General features: G+C 45.0%; 1 pseudogene; it reads left to right on the top strand.

Annotated features, from left to right (window-relative positions):
- Window positions 1-2,429: 2,429 nt before the first annotated feature.
- Window positions 2,430-15,537, top strand: LOC115190479 (neuronal tyrosine-phosphorylated phosphoinositide-3-kinase adapter 2-like; annotated as a pseudogene).
- The last annotated feature ends 791 nt before the right edge of the window (window positions 15,538-16,328 follow it).

Here is a 16,328-nt window from a genome sequence, read left to right as displayed (position 1 = left end):
AAAATGCAATTTAACACTGGGGGTGTACATCCTGCAGAGAGAGGAAACACACACATACACACGAACACACACACAACACTCTTACCTGTGCTTCTGTCCTCCATGTGCCCTTGTATGCTAACAGGCTAACAGGACATCTGCTACTGGGACAGAGACTGGAAGATAGGGGATTTGGAGGGAGAAGGTGAGAGGGGGAGGAGAGAGCAGGGAGGAAGGAGAGGGGAGGGGGAGGAGGGGAGGGTAAGGAGAGGCAGGGGGAGGGAGAGGGTGGGGGGAGGAGGGAGAGGGTGAGGAGAGAGCAGGTGGGAGGGAGAGGGGGAGGGTGAGGGGAGGAGGAGGGAGAGGGTGAGGAGAGAGCAGGTGGGAGGGAGAGGTGAGGGGGAGGAGGGAGGGGTGAGGAGAAAGCAGGGGGGAGGGAGAGGGTGAGGGGGGAGGGAAAGGGTGAGGAGGGAGCAGGTGGGAGGGAGAGGGGGAGGGAGAGGGGGGAGGGGGGGAGGGGGAGGAGGGAGAGGGTGAGAGAGAGGAGAGAGCAGGGGGAGGGAGAGGGTGAGGGGGAGGAGGGAGAGGGTGAGGGGGAGGAGGGAGAGGGTGAGGAGAGAGCAGGTGGGAGGGAGAGGGTGAGGGTGAGGGGGAGGAGGGAGAGGGTGAGGAGAGAGCAGGGGGGAGGGAGAGGGAGAAGAGGGAGATACAGAAGGGAGAAGGGGTTGGGGATGTCACTGGTAATCCCCCTTTCCTTCCTCCTCCTTCTCCTCCCTCTCAAGAGTCATTTGCTCTCCCACACACACTAATACTGTCATCAGCATTAGGAGGGGTTAACAGGTGAGGAGGGGGTGTGGAGAGGGGGAGGGGGATATGGGTGAAGGATGGTGTGTGGAGAGAGGGAAGGGGAATATGAATGAGGGAGTGTGTGTGTAGAGAGGGGGAAGGGGGATATGGGTGAGGGAGGGTGTGTGTAGAGAGGTGGAAGGGGAATATGGGTGAGGGAGGGTGTGTGTAGAGAGATGGAAGGGGAATATGGGTGAGGGAGGGTGTGTGTAGAGAGGGGGAAGGGGAATATGGGTGAGGGAGGGTGTGTAGAGAGATGGAAGGGGAATATGGGTGAGGGAGGTGGAGGGGTGGATGGTATGGGATCCCTGTGGGAGTGTCCCATGCCAGATTACTACGCTACTCCCACTCTTAACAAAGTCAGTCGGAAACCTCTTCAGGCTGTAAAGGCCCTCCACACACACACACACACACACACACACACACACACACACACACACACACACACACACACACACGTTATGTTTTTCTATCCCGGTTGGGACCTAAAATTAATTTCCATTCAAAATGCTATTTTCCCTTACCGTAACCCGTAAACCCAAACCCTAAACCCTAACCACTAAGTTTAAAACAGCCTTTGTCCTCATGGGGACGAGGGAAATGTCTCCACGAGGCAGAATTTTCCTTGTTTCACTATCCTTGAGGGGACTATTCTTCTGCGGACTTTTTAGGTCCCCACAATGATATAAGAACCAACCAACCAACCGACACACACACACACACACACACCACACACACACACACACACACACACACACACACACACACACACACCACACACACACACACACCACACAAACAAACACACAGAGACACACACACAGACACACATCTCTCTCACACTTTACAGACATACAACACCCTCCCTCCACCTGGTCCAGAGGGACCAACAGATGGCTTCCTCCAGATTGGAGAAGGAAATATCAAACTGCAGAGCAGAGTGAATTTCATATTATCATATTACAGCAAGCCGATTAGACTTAAACATTTAAGAGCAAAAATAATCCATAGGGTTTCCACACTTTATCCCCCATATTGGCCTCTTTAGAATGTATTTGTGGCATGACAGATGATGCAGCCATACATTTGAGTGGAGTCTGTGGATGATATGATGGGAATAATTAAATTAATCTGGATTTGTAGATGGAAAGTAATTATCTTATTGTTGTTGCTTTCAAGGAAAATTCATCTATTATGTTTGATTGGAACCAGGATCAAATATCAACAGAAGGTGTGTTTGTCCATCGAGGTTTAGAGGAGAGAGATGGAGATAGGAAATAGAAATAGACAGAAAGTGGGATGGAAAGGAGAAGAGAGTGATTTAGAGCAATAGAGAGAGAAAAAACTCATGGAAATGGGGAGAAAAATACTTCTTCAAAAGAAAAGTAATGTTAATTTATTTCTCATGTCAATCTGATTTCCCATGTAGGGTTGTGGAGAAGAGCGGGAGAAACCAAGACGGCTCTGTCAACGGGGGGAGCCGGAACATCCGCCACTTCCGCTCCAGCTCAGTGCCCATCCCCCTGACTATAGAGAACTTGGTACATTCCAGCCATGGCCCATCCATCAGACCGGCCCTTCAACAGGCGGCCCATCCACTGAGGATGGGGGAGGCCTGGCATCACCACGGGGAAACAGCCTCCCCCTAAACCAAGCGGGACCCCAGCACTCGTCTGAGTGCGTCCTACGAGGCGGTCAGCGCCGGACTGACCTGGGACCCGAGAGAGAGCCCCACTCCTGAGGGCTACGGGTCCCTGCAGGGAGCCCCCAAAAACACAGTTGTCCCCTACGGATGGTACAATATAACACCCCAATTAAGACATACTCTTCAACTTCATTACCTTAGACACTATGTACCCCAAAACACAGCTGTCACCTATGGATGGTACACATACACACCACAACACACCAACTGTCATTACCTTAGACACTATGTACACCAAAACACAGCTGTCACCTACGGATGGTACATATACACGCCACAACACACCAACTATCATTACCTTAGCTTCTATGTACCCCAAAACACAGCTGTCAGTTGACTGTTGTGAACTGTTTCTCCTCTCATCCTCCCCTCCCTAGCTCTGTCCAAGCCGCGACCCCACAGTGATGACTACACCACCATGAGGAAGGTGCCTCCTCCCAAGCCCAAGAGGAACCCCAACACCAAGCTCACTGGCTCCTATGAAGAGATCAACGCTGCCGGCTTTAACCTCCTCCAGCTCCGCCCGCTGATGTCAAACTGGCCCTGCTGTCCCGCACCGGAGGGCTAGGGGGTATGGGGTGTCTGAGAGGGCTGATGCAGCGTGCAGCGTCTGTGGACGGCCCACAGGGGGCGACACTGAGCCTGCACCATAACCAGGATGAGGAGGATGTGTACATAGAGATGGTGGGGGCTCAGGCCAGGAGTTACAGTCTGGGAGGGAGTTACCAGGACCCCCCAGACCACCCGAGCAGGGAGACACCGAGGCCGTCTACGAGGAGATGAAGTACTTCCTGCCGAGGAGGCGGGACTTCCTGTGGGAGGGGCAGTTGCTGCTGCAAAGGCAGCTGTGAAGCTGGAGGCGTTAGGATTGATGTTAGGGGGGTTAGGGTTGGGCTTGTCTCCCTCTCAGAGTGGAGAGGGGAAGAGGGCAGGGCTGGGGGGTGTATCTACTACTATGGAGGCCCAAACATCTGCCGCCGGAGGAAACAGCAAGCCCCCTCATAGTAAAGAATTAGGGTGTGACATCCCTGCACCATTCCCCAACCTGCTCACCCACCGCCCCCCTCTCCTGGTATTCCCCCCCTCCCTGTCACCTGTTCCCTGCGTCTGACGAGTCACCCCTCACCCCTCTGGAGGTGAAGAAGCTGCCTGTGTTTGAGTCCAACCTGAACTACGCCGGCCCAGACAGCCCCTCTCACCTCAGTACTACCGCCAGCGCGCTGACTCCTCCCCTCTCTTTCCGTCTCCTCCCAGACAAGCCCACCTCCCCTCACCCCTCCACCTCCCCCTCCTCCCACCAATACCCTGCCTCCCCCTATCGACCCCCTCCCACTTCCCCTTCCCCCCAGAGTCCAGCATACTCTCCCTTACCCGGGCTGCTTCTATCACGGGTGGGGGCGGCTTGGACTCTCCCAAGCCCTCCTACCCCTCCTCGTTCATAGGGCTGCAGGAGACAAGCCCCCTCCCTACTCTCCGGCCAAGTCCAACGCCCAGAGCCGCGCCGTGCCCACTCCTGCTCATCCTCGCCCCTGCTGTTCAACCCAGCCAACGGGAGACCCCTGACCAGCCCTCAGCCAGCCCTGGATGAGCTCAATACCTTGTTCAGCTCTGGACGCAGCCTGCTCAAGAAGACCACTACAGGACGCAAAATGAGGGAGGGAGGTGAGTCACAATGTAACACACACACACATACACAGATGACCTTTACATCTGTGAATTCCTTCACACACTGTCTCATACACCCCTGACCATGCACACACACACATTTGAACCAGAAGACCCCAGAACTGTGTTTGTATGTCTTTGTGTGTCTTGTGTGTGTGCAACAATGGTGTGTGCATGTGTGTGTGCACGTGTGTGTGCACGTGTGTGTGTTGCTAAACTCTGAGGTGATGAAGACATGAATCCATCACAGCAGAGGCTAATTCCAAATAATGTATGCAGAGCAGAATACCGATACCTGCTAATTATAAAAATCCTAAAAAGAGCTTTTTTCTACAACCACCTAAAAGGAAGTGATTCCCAAACCTTCCATAACAAAGCCATCACCTACATAGAAATGAACTTGGAGAAGGGTCCCCTAAGCAAGCTGATCATGGGGCTCTGTACACAAACAGACCCCACAGAGCTCCAGGACAGCAACACAATTAGACTCAACCAATCATGAGAAAGATAAATACTTGGCACATTGGAAATAATTTACCAAAAAACTGAGCAAACTGGAATGCTATTTGACCCTAAACAGAAATTACACAGTGGCAGAATACCTGACCATACTGACTGACCCAAACTTAAGGAAAGCTTGACTATGTACAGACTCAGTGAGCATAGCCTTGCTATTGAGAAAAGTTGCTGTAGGCAGACCTGGCTCTCAAGAGAAGACAGGCTGTGTGCACACTGTCCACAAAATGAGGTGGAACTTCCTAATCTCCTTCCAAATGTATGACCATTAGAGACACAGATTTCCCTCAGATTACACAAAAACACAAAGAATTTGAAAACAAATCCAATTTTGATAAACTCGAAATCTATTGGGTGCAATACCACAGTGTGCCATCACACCAGCAATATTTATGACCTGTTGCCACAAGAAAAAAGCAACCAGTGAAGAACAAACAACCATTATAAATTCAACCCATATTATGTTTATTTATTTTCCCTTTTGTACTTTAACTATTTGCGCATCGTTATAGCACTGTACATAGCTATAATATGACATTTTAAATGTCTCTATTCCTTTAAAACGTTTGTCAGTGTAATGTTTACTGTTCATTTTTATTCTTTATTACACTTTTGTTTACTGTCTGTTTCACTTGCTTTGGCAAATCTAAACATATGTTTCCCATGCCAAAAAAGCCTTTGAATTGAATTGAATTAAATTCAGGAGCGAGGAGGAGGAGGAGGAGGAGGGTGATTTCCCTTCTTCAGATTGTGAAAGATATGTCATTCCTTCCCACATGTAATCTCACTTGTCTTAATTAAGTGACAGGACGTCTCAGTTGAACGTGTAATGTTTGCACGGCATGACACCCACCCACACACTGATGCTGATGCTGCTGTACAGTACATTAGTGCAAACAATGAAAAATTATCTCAACCATTATCAAAATCTGATATGATGACAACACAATCACATAATCATGTCCTCGCGATGTATAAATCTTATATTAAAACATCTTCTTTGGGTTAGATCATATGGAGTAACAAAGTGTAGATGAGCTAATATTAAATAGGCATTGAGACACAAAGAATAGATTATGATTATCAGGTGTTAACTGCAGCTGGGGAGAGAGCCACTTTGTCATACCCAGGTACTCTCTCTATAAGATAATTAAAATCATTAATATAGACTCAATCTTATCAGAGATATGATGTTTTCTGGGAATGTAACATCCAATATCACCTCAGTACAACAGCTATATACCAATCACACCCCAGCTTGGAATATTCCATTTCTTTCTGAAATGGTACAGGAAAAACATGATGGGAATTGATTTGGGGTTCCATGCCTCTGAAGGGGAACAGATGCTCGGTCACAGCCGTGCCTTCCATGATGAAGTTAAGAGATGACTTTAGAAAGGCAATTTCACCAAATGTCACTATGCATGCAAGTCCCAGTTTACATATGGCAGGGATGAATCAGGCTGATAAATAGGACTCAGGTGTCCCTCGTCTCTCTCTTTTTTTCCCACACACACTCACACACGCTCACACACACAAACACCAACACCACTTTACAGTACCCATACATATGTTATGTAGCTCTATCTGTGTTTAGTGCCTGTATAGTGCATGCAGAGCAGAGCAGCATACATAGGCCCTTAGTACCGGTGATGCAGGACCTCACCTTTGGAGAAGCAGAGTAGAAGTATGTATCACTCATATCAATGGAGAGGGTCAACACTAGAGCTGCACTAGGTCACAGTGTTCCTACACATGTACGAGATTGATGGGGCTGTAGTGGCGCGGATCGAGAGCTTCAAGTTCCTTGGCGCCCACATCACTAACGACTAAACATGGTCCACACACACGCGCACAGCTGTGAAGAGGGCACGACAGCGCCTCCGCCCCCTCAGGAGTCTGAGAAGATTTGGCATGGGCCCTCGGATCTCAGAAAGTTCTACAGCTGCACCTTCGAGAGCGTCTTGACTGGCAGCATCACTGCTTGATATGGCGCGAATGCACCACCCTCAACCGCAAGCGCTACAGAGGGTAGTGAGGACAGCCCAGTACATCACTGGGGCCGAGCTCCTTGCCATCCAGGACCTCTATACCAAGCGGTGTCAAAGGAAGGCCCAACAAATTGCCAAAGAGTCCAGCCACCCAAACCATAGACTGTTCACTCTGCCACGTCCGGTAAAGGGTACCAGAGCATCGGCTCTCAGACCAACAGGCTCAGAGACAGCTTCTACCCCCAAGCCATAAGACCTCTAAATAGCCATAAGACTGCTAATAGTTAATTAATGATTACGCGGACTATCTGCTCTGACACTATCTTGCACTGACTCAATGCACACTCACAAGACTATACACTGAGTGTACATTAGGAACACCTTTCAATGACAGACTGACCAGGTGAATCTAGATGAAAACTATGATCATGGATTGTGTATGTGTACCATTCAGAGGGTGAATGGGCAAGACAAAATATTTAAGTGCCTTTGAACAGGGTATGGTAGTAGGTGCCAGGTGTAGCGATTTGAGTGTGTTAAGAACTGCAACGCTTCTGGGTTTTTCACACTCAACAGTTTCTTGTATGTATCAAGTATGGTCCAGCACCTAAAGGACATTCAGCCTTCTTGACACAACTGTGGGAAACATTGGAGTCAACATGGGCCAGCATCTAGGTGGAACGCTTTCGTCACCTTGTAGAGCAACAAGCTCTCACAGTCTCACAGAATTAGAATTTCATCCATGTTTCTCAAACGTCAAATTTCGAAGTTGTTCCAAATGTGACATTTCGAAGTATGTAAGTTTAGGCATTAACTCCAAAATCTTAAGGTTAGACATTAAGGTTTAGGATTGTCTTAAATATCACTGGATTCAAACATGCAACCTTTGGCATCAGATGCAGATGCTGATGCCAATCCACCATTCGCATCCACAACACCTTAGCAAAACCCAAACCTATTTCAAGGTAACAGCGCTCACTGTTGCCCCTAGTGGCCAAATGTTTTCGACACTCAGTGAATGTACACACTGTATACCCACACAATACACACAACACTGACACTCTCACACAAAACCACACACATTCACATGTACCACATACGCCTGCACACATAACACACACGCACACATACCGACAACACAAACACACATACACACAGATGCGCACACACACACATACACTTTTACACTCATCCAATGCTGCTGCTACTCTGTTCTTTATTTTACTCTATTGTTATCTATCCTGATGCCTAGTCACTTTACCCTGCCTTCATGTACATATCTACCTCAATACCTTATTATTATCTATCCTGATGTCTAGTCACTTTACCCTGACTTCATGTACATATCTACCTCAAATACCTTATTATTATCTATCCTGATGCCTAGTCACTTACCCTGACTTCATGTATATCTACCTCAAATACCTTACTATTATCTATCCTGATGCCTAGTCACTTACCCTGCCTTCATGTACATATCTACCTCAAATACCTTATTATTATCTATCCTGATGTCTAGTCACTTTACCCTGCCTTCATGTACATATCTACCTCAAATACCTTATTATTATCTATCCTGATGTCTAGTCACTTTACCCTGCCTTCATGTACATATCTACCTCAAATACCTTATTATTATCTATCCTGATGTCTAGTCACTTTACACTGCCTTCATGTACATATCTACCTCAAATACCATTATTATCTATCCTGATGTCTAGTCACTTTACCCTGCCTTCATGTACATATCTACCTCAAATACCTATTATTATCTATCCTGATGTCTAGTCACTTTACCCTGACTTCATGTACATATCTACCTCAAATACCTTATTGTTATCTATCCTGATGCCTAGTCACTTTACCCTGCCTTCATGTACATATCTACCTCAAATACCTTATTATTATCTATCCTGATGCCTAGTCACTTTACCCTGCCTTCATGTACATATCTACCTCAAATACCTTATTATTATCTATCCTGATGCCTAGTCACTTTACCCTGACTTCATGTACATATCTACCTCAAATACCTTATTATTATCTATCCTAATGCCTAGTCACTTTACCCTGACTTCATGTACATATCTACCTCAAATACCTTATTGTTATCTATCCTGATGCCTAGTCACTTTACCCTGCCTTCATGTACATATCTACCTCAAATACCTTATTATTATCTATCCTGATGTCTAGTCACTTTACACTGCCTTCATGTACATATCTACCTCAAAAACCTTATTATTATCTATCCTGATGTCTAGTCACTTTACCCTGACTTCATGTACATATCTACCTCAAATACCTTATTGTTATCTATCCTGATGCCTAGTCACTTTACCCTGCCTTCATGTACATATCTACCTCAAATACCTTACTGTTATCTATCCTGATGCCTAGTCACTTACCCTGCCTTCATGTACATATCTACCTCAAATACCTTATTATTATCTATCCTGATGTCTAGTCACTTTACACTGCCTTCATGTACATATCTACCTCAAAAACCTATTATTATCTATCCTGATGTCTAGTCACTTTATCCTGCCTTCATGTACATATCTACCTCAAATACCTTATTATTATCCTGATGCCTCGTCACTTTATCCTGCCTTCATGTACATATCTACTTCAAATACCTCTGTACCCCTGCACATTTATCTGGTACTGGTACTCCCTGTATATAGCTCCACATTGATCTGGTACTGGTACTTCCTGTATATAGCTGAACATTGATCTGGTACTGGTACTCCCTGTATATAGCTCCACATTGATGTGGTACTGGTACTCCCTGTATATAGCTGAACATTGATCTGGTACTGGTAATCCCTGTATATAGCTCCACATTGATCTGGTACTGGTATTCCCTGTATATAGATCTACATTGATTTGGTGATGGTATTCCCTGTATATAGATCCACATTGATCTGGTACTGGTACTCCCTGTATATAGCTCTATATTGATCTGGTACTGGTACTCCCTGTATATATATGCAAATTGATCTGGTACTCCCTGTATATAGCTGCACATTGATCTGGTACTGGTACTTCCTGTATATAGCTGCACATTAATCTGGTACTGGTACTCCCTGTATATAGCTGCACATTGATCTGGTACTGGTACTTCCTGTATAAAGCTGCACATTGACCTGGTACTGGTACTTCCTGTATATAGCTCCACATTGATCTGGTACTGGTACTTCCTGTATAAACCTCCACATTGATCTGGTACTCCCTGTATATATCTCCACATTGATCTGGTACTGGTACTCCCTGTATATAGCTGCACTTTGATCTGGTACTGGTACTCCCTGTATATAGCTGCACATTGATCTGGTACTGGTAATCCCTGTATATAGCTACACATTGATCTGATACTCCCTGTATAAAGCTTCACATTGATCTGGTACTAGTACTACCTGTATATAGCTCCACATTGATCTGGTACTGGTACTCCCTGTATATAGCTGCACATTGATCTGGCACTGGTACTCCCTGTATATAGCTCCACATTGATCTGGTACTGGTACTCCCTGTATATAGCTGCACATTGATCTGGCACTGGTACTCCCTGTATATAGCTTCACATTGATCTGGTACTGGTACTCCCTGTATATAGCTCCACATTGATCTGATACTCCCTGTATATAGCTTCACATTGATCTGGTACTGGTAATCCCTGTATATAGCTGCACATTGATCTGGCACTGGTACTCCCTGTATATAGCTGCACATTGATCTGGTACTGGTAATCCCTGTATATAGCTGCACATTGATCTGGCACTGGTACTCCCTGTATATAGCCTCACATTGATCTGGTACTGGTACTCCCTGTATATAGCTTCACATTGATCTGGTACTGGTACTTCCTGTATATAGCTCCACATTGATCTGGTACTGGTACTCCCTGTATATAGCCTCACATTGATCTGGTACTGGTACTCCCTGTATATAGCCTCACATTGATCTGGTACTGGTACTCCCTGTATATAGCTCCACATTGATCTGGTACTCCCTGTATATAGCTCCACATTGATCTGGTACTGGTACTCCCTGTATATAGCTGCACATTGATCTGGTACTGGTACTCCCTGTATATAGCTGCACATTGATCTGGTACTGGTAATCCCTGTATATAGCTCCACATTGATCTGATACTCCCTGTATATAGCTTCACATTGATCTGGTACTATAGTACTACCTGTATATAGCTCCACATTGATCTGGTACTGGTACTCCCTGTATATAGCTGCACATTGATCTGGCACTGGTACTCCCTGTATATAGCTCCACATTGATCTGGTACTGGTACTCCCTGTATATAGTTGCACATTGATCTGGCACTGGTACTCCCTGTATATAGCTTCACATTGATCTGGTACTGGTACTCCCTGTATATAGCTCCACATTGATCTGATACTCCCTGTATATAGCTTCACATTGATCTGGTACTGGTAATCCCTGTATATAGCTGCACATTGATCTGGTACTCCCTGTATATAGCTTCACATTGATCTGGCACTGGTACTCCTTGTATATAGCTGCACATTGATCTGGTACTGGTACTCCCTGTATATAGCTTCACATTGATCTGGTACTGGTACTTCCTGTATATAGCTCCACATTGATCTGGTACTTGTACTCCCTGCATATAGCCTCACATTGATCTGGTACTGGTACTCCCTGTATATAGCCTCACATTGATCTGGTACTGGTACTCCCTGTATATAGCTCCACATTGATCTGGTACTGGTACTCCCTGTATATAGCTTCACATTGATCTGGTACTGGTGCTCCCTGTATAAAGCTTCACATTGATCTGGTACTCCCTGTATATAGCTCCACATTGATCTGGTACTGGTACTCCCTGTATATAGCTCCACATTGATCTGGTACCGGTACTCCCTGTATATAGCTCCACATTGATCTGGTACTGGTACTCCCTGTATATAGCTTCACATTGATCTGGTACTGGTGCTCCTTGTATATAGCTCCACATTGATCTGGTACTGGTATTCCCTGTATATAGCTTCACATTGATCTGGTACTGGTTTCCCTGTATATAGCTTCACATTGATCTGGTACTGGTACTCCCTGTATATAGCTTCACATTGATCTGGTACTGGTGCTCCCTGTATAAAGCTTCACATTGATCTGGTACTCCCTGTATATAGCTCCACATTGATCTGGTACTGGTACTCCCTGTATATAACTTCACATTGATCTGGTACTGGTACTCCCTGTATATAGCTTCACATTGATCTGGTACTGGTACTCCCTGTATATAGCTCCACATTGATCTGGTACTGGTACTTCCTGAATATAGCTCCACATTGATCTGGTACTGGTACTTCCTGTATATAGCTTCACATTGATCTGGTACTGGTACTCCCTGTATATAGCTCCACATTGATCTGGTACTGGTACTTCCTGTATATAGCTTCACATTGATTTGGTACTGGTACTCCCTGTATATAGCTCCACATTGATCTGGTACTGGTACTTCCTGTATATAGCTTCACATTGATTTGGTACTGGTACTCCCTGTATATAGCTCCACATTGATCTGGTACTGGTACTTCCTGTATATAGCTCCACATTGATCTGGTACTGGTACTCCCTGTATAAAGCTTCACATTGATCTGGTACTGGTACTTCCTGTATATAGCTTCACATTGATTTGGTACTGGTACTCCCTGTATATAGCTCCACATTGATCTGGTACTGGTACTTCCTGTATATAGCTCCACATTGATCTGGTACTGGTACTCCCTGTATAAAGCTTCACATTGATCTGGCACTGGTACTCCCTGTATATTGCTTCACTTGTGTTTTATTCCTATTGTGTTACTGCATCATTTCAAGTCTACACCCTTTGTATTCGGAATGTGACAAATAACATTTGATTTTGATTTGATTAAATGGGTACAATGTGTTCTCACGTTGCCTATTTCTGCAGTGATTTAAAGAGACTGTTTCATAAAATTCATGTTCAAACTCTTCCCTTCAACACTAAATATGATTTGAACACAAGCAGTAACTGTTAGATCAGTATGAAACGTCACTCATTGTTAACACTCTCACACTAGAATACACACACTGTAGTCCCTCTCTCCTTCTCTCTCACTCTCTCTTTCTTTCTCTCGGAATTCAATTTCAATTCAATTCAATTTCAATTTAAGGGGCTTTATTGACATGGGAAACATATGTTTACATTACAAAAGCAAGTGAAATAGGTAGCAAACAAAAGTTAAATAAACAATAAAAAATGAACAGTAAACATACTCAAAAAGTTCCAAAAGAGTAAATGCATTTCAAAAGTCATTATGTCTATATACAGTGTTGTAATGATGTAGAAATAGTTAAAATACAAAAGGGAAAATAAAAAACATAAATATGGGTTGTATTTACAATGGTGTTCTTCACTGGTTGCCCTTTTCTTGTGGCAACAGGTCACACATCTTGCTGCTGTGATGGCACGCTGTGGTATTTAACCCAATAGATATGGGAGTTTATCAAAATTGGATTTCCCACAAATTCTTTGTGGATCTGTGTAATCTGGGGGAAATATGTGTCTCTAATATGGTCATACGTTTGGCAGGAGGTTAGGAAGTGCAGCTCACTTTCCATCTCATTTTGTGGGCAGTGTGCACATAGCCTGTCTTCTCTTGAGAGACAAGTCTGCCTTCAGTGGCCATTCTCAATAGCAAGGCTATGCTCACTGAGTCTGTGCATAGTCAAAGATTCCTTAGTTATGGGTCAGTCACAGTGGTCAAATATTTTGCCACTGTGCACTCTCTGTTTACGGCCAAATAGCATTCAAGTTTGCTCTGTTTTTTTGTTAATTCTTTCCAATGTGTCAAGTAATTATCTTGTTTTCTCTGGATTTGGTTGGGTCTAGTTGTGTTCTGTCCTGGGGCTCTGTGGGGTTTGTTTGTGTTTGTGAACAGCGCCACAGGACCAGCTTGCTTAGGGGACTCTTCTCCAGGTTCATCTCTCCGTACGTGATGGCTTTGTTATGGAAGGTTTGGGAATCGCTTCCTTTTAGGTGGTTGTAGAACTGAACAGTTCTTTCGTGGATTTTGATAATTAGCTGGTATCGGCCTAATTCTGCTCTGCATGCATTATTTGGTGTTTTTTACGTTGTACACAGGATGTTTCTCTCTCTCTTTCTATCTCCTTTCTTTCTCTCTCCTCTCTCTCTCTCTCTCTCTCTCTCTCTTTTCTCTCTCTCTCTTTCCTCTCTCTCTCTCTATCTTTCTCCTCTCTCTCCTCTCTCTCTCTCTTTCTCCTCTCTCTCTCCCTGTCATGCTGTCTCTTTCCCTCTCTCCTCTCTACCTCTCTCTCTCGCTCTCTCTCCTTCTCATCTCTCTCTCTCTCTCCTTCTCTATCTCTCTCTATCTCTCTCTATCTCGCTCCTCTCTCTCTCCTTCTCTCTCGTTCTCCTTCATTCAAGTATATTAGCAGTGTGTAGGTTAATATAATATGAGATTAAATATTTATCACCGTAGTGGGGTATATCACTCTTCCTCACGCTACGAAAGGGGAGATGACATGAGGACAGAACAGAGTGTAGCAGAGACATCCCACTGGGCACAGACATCAATTCATCATTGAAATGATGTGGAAGCAACGTTGATTCAGCCAGTGTGTGCCCAGTGGGATACTTCTTAATCTAACTAAGTCATTGAGACGGGACATTGAAGAGGGGCACTAACAGTAGTTTACGGATATCCACCAGAATGCCAAGGGCCTTAAAACCCAGGGGTCTAGGATAGAAACAGAAACCCTCAGGCTGACGTGACACCTTCTTCCATCTCGATGTCACATGCCTAGACATAGAATGGCCAGCAAGGCACATTGACTTGAATGGGGATGCCTTTTACTAGTTAGCATGCCTGCACACCAGAGGAGGCTGGTAGTCAGGGTCGTGAACGGCGAGATGCCACTGGGCTTAACGGGACAGCCTGCTTCCGTTCCCTCCCTGGCACTAAATGGTTATCTGTGATACCCGATGCTCCGGGGTGGCCTGGGGGTTAGGGGAGGTATCAATGCCATGCCTGTGATGAGCAGCTGTTTCCCCCCCTGCCTGCTCCTCCTGTGGGATACGGGAATGCCGCAGGGACGTCATGGGAATTCCCAACTTTAAACTTGAAGCTCCCTGAGGCATTCCCAGCTTTATACTTTAAAAGTAGCAGAGAACTGACTCTAGAAATGTGATGTACTTGTAGAGTATATTCTGTATTAAAACAATAGGTCTAAAAAGGAACTAAATCAAAAAGGGTAATTTTGATGTATTCATATAAATTGTTTTAATGTTTAATAAATTAATGTTTAAAATTGTATTTCAGAATTGAGTGATGCTCCATATGTTAGACCGCGCTATGAGGAATATAATGACATCAGGGTGTTGTCTGTATCGTGTAAGGTTCATAGGTCATAGGGTCTTACCTGAGGAAATTGTAGGTCTAAAAAGGGCCTAAAATGGCCACTTTAATCATGATATTCTCAAAACTGGTTTGTGTTACAAATGTAAAAAGCCTTTCAAACATTCTTCATCCCAATGATGTCTCTATGTGAGAATTGCAAGAACAATCTAAGGTACCAAAAATATTTTTTGTAACTAACAGTTTAACAATTCAATGTATGGAAACAAACCGATGGCAGTAACAATGTGTGTGAGTGGTTTGTCATCTCCTCCCAGGGTTCAACTCCAACATCAACCTACCAGGGAGAGAGGAGCACCCAGGCTCCACCTCCTCCTCCCCGTCTCCACAGCTACAGGACAAGAACGCCAACAACCACGCCCCTCACTCCCCAAGCCACACCCCGTAGAGAATGGCAACCGGCTGTCCAATGGTAAGACCCGAGGGAGGAGTTGGGGTCAGGTGAAGCGGTGAACGGTTAGGATGTGAGGAGAAGGAGGAGGAGGAGGAGGAGGGAAGGATGGGATGAGAGGAGAACGATCCCAACGATTTGTGGTTCCTCCTCATCCTCTCCTCTCCCTCATGATCAGTGAGGAGTGAAATGACTGGGTGGGATTCCCTTCGATATGGTTCTGTCACCTACATTAGCCTATCAAGGTCACATCAGCAAGGTTACAGCAGTGATCACACAGGGAGATGAAGGGGACAATTTGACAGATAGTGACAAATTCACATTCACTCTACACATTCAAGTGCAAAAAATAGCATTTTAATTCTGTCAGCATTTAAATCAAGCAGACCAGAGCTCCATTAAATGCAGATCCTTTCTGAGTAACCACTTCTCCCAAGAGGATGATCCTCTAGGCCAGCTTGCTCTGCGCCTCACGCACAACATCCAAACTAAAGACCAATCAAAAAACTCTTTCATTTCTAAAACCAAAAGCAAACAAATTGACTCCAAATGGAAAAACATCTATACTGAACAAAAATATAAACATGCCACAATTTCAAAGATTTTACTGAGTTACAGGTCATATAAGGAAACCAGTCAATTGAAATAAATAAATTAGGCTCTAATCTATTGATTTTACATGACTGAGAATACAGATATGCATCATTTGGTCAGATAACTTATTAAAAAAAAGTAGGGACGTGGATCAGAAAACCAGTCAGTAGAACCAGTCAGTATCTGGTGTGACC

Source organism: Salmo trutta, unplaced genomic scaffold (assembly GCF_901001165.1).
Source record: "Salmo trutta unplaced genomic scaffold, fSalTru1.1, whole genome shotgun sequence".
In the NCBI taxonomy this organism is placed as follows: domain Eukaryota; kingdom Metazoa; phylum Chordata; class Actinopteri; order Salmoniformes; family Salmonidae; genus Salmo; species Salmo trutta.
The sequence above is the reverse complement of the archived record's forward strand: the minus strand, read 5'-3'. Positions and strand labels throughout refer to the sequence as shown.